Genomic DNA, 7,814 nt, shown 5'->3' on the forward strand with positions numbered 1-7,814 from the left:
TGACACTGTGTCACAGTTCTTACGATCCCAAGCCATAAATGTCAAATTTAGTAGAATTATTTCCTTAAAGGACTTTATTAGTTTTTGGCTAGTCATTTACGTTTCTTTGAGACTCAAAATGAAGAACTATTTTTTATTAGAACACATCATTGACAGTATTAGATTGTAAACAAATACTTACCAATCTCACCCACAATGATCAGAAAACGATAACAGATTTCACCTTCAATGTTTTTTTCTGTCAGTACAAGCTGTTTAAATTACAGGTTGTCTAAAGTTGTTGTTTATTCTCTGAAATAACATTAGGATGCTAATCACTATAAGACCACGTTAAAATGAAGATTACAGATTGTGATACTACCATCTAGAATGTCATTTCCTTGGATTTGGTCCAGATGAATGACTCTAAGAATGGGAACATTATCAACAGTGGGAACTTCCATTTTATTAGATTATTTATTCTGACACATCTCGCTCATGCAACCTTGTCTAAACGAGCACTGTTACAGCCAAGGTATAAGAAGAATCCAGCTTCAAAGAAGAGTACCCAGATGGAGAGGACAAGCCGCCTTCATAGCATAATGAAGGCCATTGAGATCATTATTTCCTTTAGGGACAACAAATTATCTCATCATAAAAAAAATTAACTGGAAAGTGGCGAAAAAGCTGGTAATTACAATTATGCCACTGCCAGACAGATTGGCTAATCAGACAGATAGGAGTTCTGAGTGGAAACCTCAAGTCCGTCAACAACATCAGCTTAATGAGCCAGAGGTTCCACTGAGAAAAAGAACATCTGCCGACTTGTTTCAGATGTGGTAACAGCCAGGTAAATAGGAGCTGGCGCTAGGGAGTTTTACTTAAACACATTTTCTTACCTGCAGCTGCACGGGCTAAATAAAGAAAAGCTAAAAAAATCAACAGTTTAGGGCCAAAAACAGACTGACAAATGAGAGGAGGGATGGTCAAAACCTTTCTATCCTGACGGGAGCGGTGTCTTCCCTGATGACAATACCCATGTGAATCATATGATGTGGCCTACCAGTAACCAGATCTAAAGGAGGGGTCATGCTATGCGGGGTCGAGGTGAAGTCTGAACAAATGAGTCTTGAGTCTTTTGCGGAAGATGGGGAGCAATTCCGCTGTCCTGGCGTCGGTCGGGAGGTCGATCCACCACCGAGATGCCGGAACAGAGAAGAGTTTCCACTTCAGTGAGTAAGCTTTGTTTGCTCTCAGCAATGGTGGCACCACCCTGCCAGCTGATGAAGCAGAGCGAAGTGCTCGCGCTGGGGCGTGTGGTCTGACCAGTGTTTGGAGGTAGACGGGTGCAGTTCCGTTGACGGCCTTGAAAGCCAGCAGCATCGGCTTGAACCAAGAGCTGGCCGCAACAGGAAGCCAGTGGAGGTCACGGAGGAGAGAATTTGGGAACACACAGGAGAGTTTGAGTACTGGATACCCTGCGGCCGTTTAGTCGCACAGGCTGGTCCAGGAGTCCAGCGCAATGGAACTTTTTTAGTACTTTAATCTCTTTGTCATAACAAAAATATGTCGTTTAAGCTGTAAAGAAAAAGGTGATCTATTTGCGGAAATATTAATAATCATATATTTATTAGTGCATAATAATGGCCTTTTGCCTCTTTCACATTTTTAGTATCCATCGTAGGGGAGGGTGAGACTAGGGGTATATATCTGGTTGCAAGCTGCAATCTTAGCACTAGATGCCACCAAATCACACACAGTGGACAGTGACACCATGCAGCTATTGTGGCGATCTGTCAGATTAAATTGTGCAAGCCTGTGTTGAGCGGGAGAAAGAGAGAGAAAAGGAAAAATGTTGTTGTTGCTGCTGAGGTATACTACGAGACTGCCAAACTGTTGCCGGTCTTCAGCACAGTTCAAGCTGAATGAGGCTGGAAGATGAAACAGGTCTCATTATGAGTCAGTACTTGCTCACAGACTGAAATAAAACTGGCTGTTCTTCATGACAGGTGTCTTTACACCATGCACAAACCTCGTTTAGTGATTTGCCCATTGTGCTCTGCCTAGCTTTAAAGCAGCCTGTTACATAATCTGTGTATTTACTATGTATTTACTGAAACCATCAACAGTGCTTATACTAAGAAATGCATGAAGGTCTGCATGAATTGTATGTGTTTGAAGGGTGCAAAAGGCAAGAAAAAAATACCTTCTTAAGTCAGTGTAATTTAATTTCTTAGTAATACTATTTGTATTCCCAACAGAGTAAATTGACTTTGAATTAAGAAAAGACATTTTGGAAAAGAAAGTTTTAATGTGAATGTGCATATCAAGCAGTCTGGAAATCTCCAAACAGCCAGCTGTTTCGGTCACTGCACTGATAAAAACAAGCATACTGAGCAGCAGGATTTGAATTCCAGACAACTAGTTTGGAAGGCAGCGGGTCTGACCAGCGTATGAGCTACAGTGTCGGCCAGGGACGCTGCTTTGCACAAGCCAAACATCATGTCCATTCACCATCCACCTGTGGGAGCTGGAAAGTCTTTGGCAGGATGAATGGGATAACGACTCAAAAAGTATGACGTGTGCGCCCCACTTTTCAGCTGGGTGTACATGAAAAAAAATCATCATGTTCAGATACACTGGCTCCAACTGAGTGTCTTGATTGGAGAAAAAAAAAAAAAAATCGGAAGTTGCAAAAAAAGGAAACTAAAAAGAGTCAGACTACAGTTTCAGTGGTGGTGTGTCATTACTGCTTGTGTCAGAGAATCATCACTTTAAACTAGGTAAAGCAAACTAGAGCTGTGAGAGAGTTGTATACTTACACTATCTCAAATGTTCAAAACCAAAGAAATCTGCAATTTACCTGAAGTAACCGTAGCTATAACGTCCATGAAACTATCAGATGACACGTCAGAGGGTAAGGAGGGAAGTCAGAGATTGAGACTTAACGTGACGTGAACATAACTTTGTCTGTTTATAGATTTTTCATCAAAAGGTCCTATTTGTAAGAAAAGTTTATATTTGAATCTCATTCCCAACTCGTCAAAACCTCATGCTTTGGGTTTGTAGGAAGGGTCAGTCGCCACAACTCCTAACAGTGTCACGAGTTAGGAGTCAGGCTCAAAAATTAAAATAGCACTTTTAACAATGAAAAATAAGAAATAACACCCTTGATCCCACGCCATGTCACAGTGTCATCAAACTACGTCTTTTGTTTTAATTGTTTTAACTGAGAAACCCCCTAACCGAAAATGATATATTGTGCATTCAAGCTGAAAATATAAAACTTGCACTGAGGGTAGCAAAGGTCTGAATCCTCTTTGGCACACTGATTGCCTCATTGTGTTTAAATAAAATAGCCAGTTGATTAACTAACTGCTAACTACACAAGGTCAGTTATACTGCATGAGCGGGGTTAGGTTCGGTGAAGCTGCAGCATGTAGCTCAAAATATCCAGAGTGTGTTAAGCACACAGAACTGCGGTCCACTCTTTTATGCCTGAAAGAAAAAAAAAATACATTTTTCAGGAGACACTGTTCAACCCAGCTGCGGGATATTTTAGACACACTACAGTACAGTACAGTCATTGACAGCTTCTGCCACTGGAGCTGGAGAACAGAAGAGACACTCCGTGGTTGGCATGGAAATATATTCATACCAACCATTTTCTTTTGGTTTTCGTCACAAAGAGGGATGGAGGAACAAACTGCCAGTGAGTTAATTAAAATAATCTAGGAGGAAGCTATTTTTAGGAAAGACTTATAATGTGTGGATTACCCTTAAAATCAACCCTTTCCTCAAACAGCAGACAAGCCACAGATGCTGTTTTCTGAACGGTGCCAACAACATAAGGCCAGCGGAGACTGATCAAGCTATGGTGTGGACAGGAATTAGCCTGGCGAGCGCAGCTAGAAGTGCCAAATGCCGCCGCACAGTGACTGAGGCGAGAGAAGATGAGAGGTAGAGCAAAAATATTTGTTCTGTGTAGATGGGTTACCTCTGAACTGCTGTGAGCTGGAGTGCAGCATGAGATTCTTCAACAGCGTGATCCCTGCCAAGTGGAGAGTCGAGGTTTGGCGCCTCTGCTATTCTAGTGTTGTTATGTTACTGCTTGAGGATCAGTCCACTATTTTGGTCCAGACTGAAATGGCAACTATTCAGCTATACTCAACAACTATTAAGCGGATTGCCAAGGGATTTTATATTAATTTTAGGATTAATTGTTAGCAGAGGATGTATCGTACTGACTTAACTAATGCCCTGACATTTCCTCTAGCACTGCAGTCTTCGTGAAATGCCTGAACTATCAAGGGATGAAGTTCAGTGCAGATATTCAAGGTGTGCAGAGAATGAATCCTACTGCCTTGGTCAGCTGCTGACTTTTCATCTAACACCACCCTGAGAGTCATCTATTCGTTATGAAGTGCCTCGTTGTCTATTGGATGGACTGTCATTATATCATGTACAGTCATTCATGTTTCCCTCTTGATGAGCTGTAATTGCTTTAGTGCTTTAGTCCCTAAACTTTTAATCTTGTTCCATCATCAAGTATATTCCCTTTAGCCTCAGCCGTACTGTGAACTGTGCTGCTATAATGTATTAGTTAGTTATTTAGTTTTGTTTATTAGCCTTTTGAAAATGATTTCCATGTCAGTGGCAATTACTGTGCCTCACATTATCACCTCAACAACAACACAGAATGGAAATATATCAAAACACCTCTTATCACACAGCTTTGTTTTCCAGAGCTTAAATATCTGTGCCCAGGAAGTCCGCAAAGGTGGTAATCTGGATCTCTAACCATATTCACTTCTATAATTAGCCAATAGTAGTATAGTGTATTATAGAGTATAATAATGTGCCAAAGATGATGAACATGGAAATCTTTACCTGCTAAACATCAGCTCTTTTGCTTCATCATAATGAGCATGTACATGCATTTGCTCAATGCAAATACTGTCTTTAAATACAGCCTTACAGACTGGCTTGTTGTAGATTCTCTAGTCTTTTTTTTTTTTTTTTTTTTTTTTTTTTAAACTGTGTAACACTGTTGACACTGTTTTAAATTTAGATGGACTCTTGTTGGAATTAATAAGTTCACTCAGACAATGAAATAAACAGAATAAAATGATAAAACAGACAGTGTGTGTGTCATGCTAGTAGGGAGCTCTAAATCAAAATACTGAGGACAAAAGATGTAGTCTGATTAAGCTGTGAAGTAGCCGGGGTCATGGGACTTCTTGTCTTCACTGATATCCAACCACCATTGCCAATGAAAATCTTTCTGACAAGAGTCGGTGTCTTTTGGCATTTAGTTTTTTTTGCTGCAGGCAAAAATCCTTGATTATGGCGGCACGTTTTCTTAAAAAATGCGATGGAATATGCAGGATATTTATGCAATTTTATGCAGTGAAATTGTGTGAATTTGCAAAAATTGTGTGAATTTGCAAAAACTGCGGTTTGATGAATAAGAACAAAAGAGTGACTCCCCCAACACTGTTCTCAATAGGCTACTACCTTAATATAAAGAGTCATTTCTAATGACTTCCTATGATAAACGAGCATACTACATCACAGGAAGTGCTGGGAATAATTAAGTTCTCATCTTGTTTTATTTCAGACCTTAATAAACACATGGCTCAAACTTACAAAACTCTGATGAGTCACACAAGTTCCGTAGCTTTACAAAAAGAATACGCAACAATGTAAACATGAATAAATTAAACAATAAAATAAAATGTGTGCTTCCTGTTTTACAGAGGTAGGTAGCTATACAAAACAGACATCTTCTGTTAAAATAAATGCTTCCAATGCACACAGTGCAATCTCTTACAGTAACGTTAATGTACATACTACTAATATACTTACTGCTGTAAGGTTTTTAAAACTAGCATGAGTTGCATCAACTCCTGAATGAATCTACGACAGTTTTTCTGGAGGGACTGAAGATGCAACCAAATAACACTCAATGTTACCTTGAATAAAATGACTCTTTCTCTAGGTTTGAACATTGTTGGATATTTAGGTTAATTTAGCTCAAAGATGTGTAACAGAGGTCTAGTTGTTTTTAGATGTTTTGATTTGGAAATATTAAACACTATATATTTGAATAACATTAATAATACATTGCTGTTGTATTTAAACAGCACTATGACTTGCAGCGCTGTCTAAACAAGACAAAGCACTGCTTACCATTTTGTAGCGCAGCGAGCTGTGAGGCTGCTCTCTGCTGTTGCCATGTTATCACTGGTTACCATACTGTATATCGACTTCAGTGGGGATTTGGCTTCAGTTCTGACCTTGGCAACACTGTTTTCTCTCTTCAGTTGTTAAAGATGAGTGGAAAACTTTAAAGGCAGCACTGTGTGCTGGGAAATTATGGCTTTTCAAAAATTGCCCTTATGAATGACCATAAACATAACCTCCATCTGAGCAAATAAGCCTCGTCGGGAGCATCAGCAGAGCAGCCATTAAACAGGATTCCCCTTCAGCTCAGATCCGTTTTTTTTTTTTTTTTTTTTTTTTTTGAGTGGTCAGTCTGCCAAGAATAAAAGTCAGCGGTCCATATAGCAGACGGCTGTAATGACCCTGAGCCAAACCGGTCCCTTCGGTCTTTAATGGAGGCCTTGCCGAATGCCGTATGAATCAGGAGACTAACATGCAAGTCGGGAGGAGTGGTGCGGACAGGGATATCACCCGGCCCAGCTCAGACAGCAGCAATAATGCAGCCCTCCAAATCCTATTATCATTGTAATGGAACGGATGGCGTGGGAGGAGAGGAGATCGGTGTGTGGGAGGGGGAGAGAGATGAGGTGGAAGGGTGCTCCTTCTCTCTGTTTCCTTCCCCCTGTCTCAAGAAAAATGTATGTGTGTGTACACACACACACACACACACACACACACACACACACACACACACACACACACACATTCCTCTATCTTATCACTGTGCCAGAAAGGGCAGGTGACACCCCCATGTCAAATAAATGCCCCCTTAAAGAAGAAAAATGTCAGGAGAAGTGGTGATTTGTGATATAACTCTAAACTTTAACTGAAATCATCTTTCATAACTCAGATAGGAGCAAGTCAGCAAAAACCAACAGCAGAGAGGACATGTATAACATTAAAAAAAGAGAGATATGGCTGTAACACCTTGAGACCTTAGACCTTGAGAGGAAACGCTGTTTCGGAGATGAACATGTGTTGGAGATTAAATGTTAGTATAATTCCATAGGAGAATCAGATAATGCATAGGGGAATGTATCTTTATCACGCACGGTACCATGCAGTCATATTCATAATGAGATTAACTCCACAGAATAAGATGTCGAACTTAATAACAATCTGCGAATATTCCAGCTCTCACAGAGACTTAATGGATAAGAGGAGCGTTGAACCCCATCTGCCCGTAGTCATCATTAAATCTTCAAAATCTTTCAAAAGTAACTGAGCTGGTTAAGAGGGCAATGAATGACTTGTTGGCATCAGTATATTCTGGGTACTTTAATGAGACCTCTGTCAGCTGATATTTGGACGGATTTACTAAGAACTGGGACACCCCCACCCACAAGTGCTGTGAATGATGCAATCGATGAAGTTTATGTTTCCGTAGGTGGCACGCTGTCTTCTTGTCCAGTAATTATCATCAATCATGATAATTACTTTGTTCCTCATTTATTCATATTGAAAAACAGGAGATCCATTGCTTCTTTTGTGTTTTATTGTGTCTTATAATAAACATAAAAGCTTTCATGAATGGTAAATAGGGGAAATCAGTATTGTGGTCGACAAGTGATTGACGACAAAAGATATGACCATTAATCTGATTATTGCAG

The 7,814-nt window shown here is 40.1% G+C and overlaps 1 long non-coding RNA gene across 1 annotated transcript; it reads left to right on the plus strand.

The window, feature by feature from the left end:
* Positions 1 to 3,661: 3,661 nt before the first annotated feature.
* Positions 3,662 to 5,004, plus strand: LOC119004839. Its single transcript, XR_005070326.1, has 3 exons — positions 3,662 to 3,691; positions 3,785 to 3,939; positions 4,256 to 5,004. It is a non-coding gene; the product is annotated as an uncharacterized LOC119004839 (long non-coding RNA).
* The last annotated feature ends 2,810 nt before the right edge of the window (positions 5,005 to 7,814 follow it).

The sequence above is a fragment of the Acanthopagrus latus genome, chromosome 16 (assembly GCF_904848185.1).
Source record: "Acanthopagrus latus isolate v.2019 chromosome 16, fAcaLat1.1, whole genome shotgun sequence".
NCBI lineage: Eukaryota > Metazoa > Chordata > Actinopteri > Spariformes > Sparidae > Acanthopagrus > Acanthopagrus latus.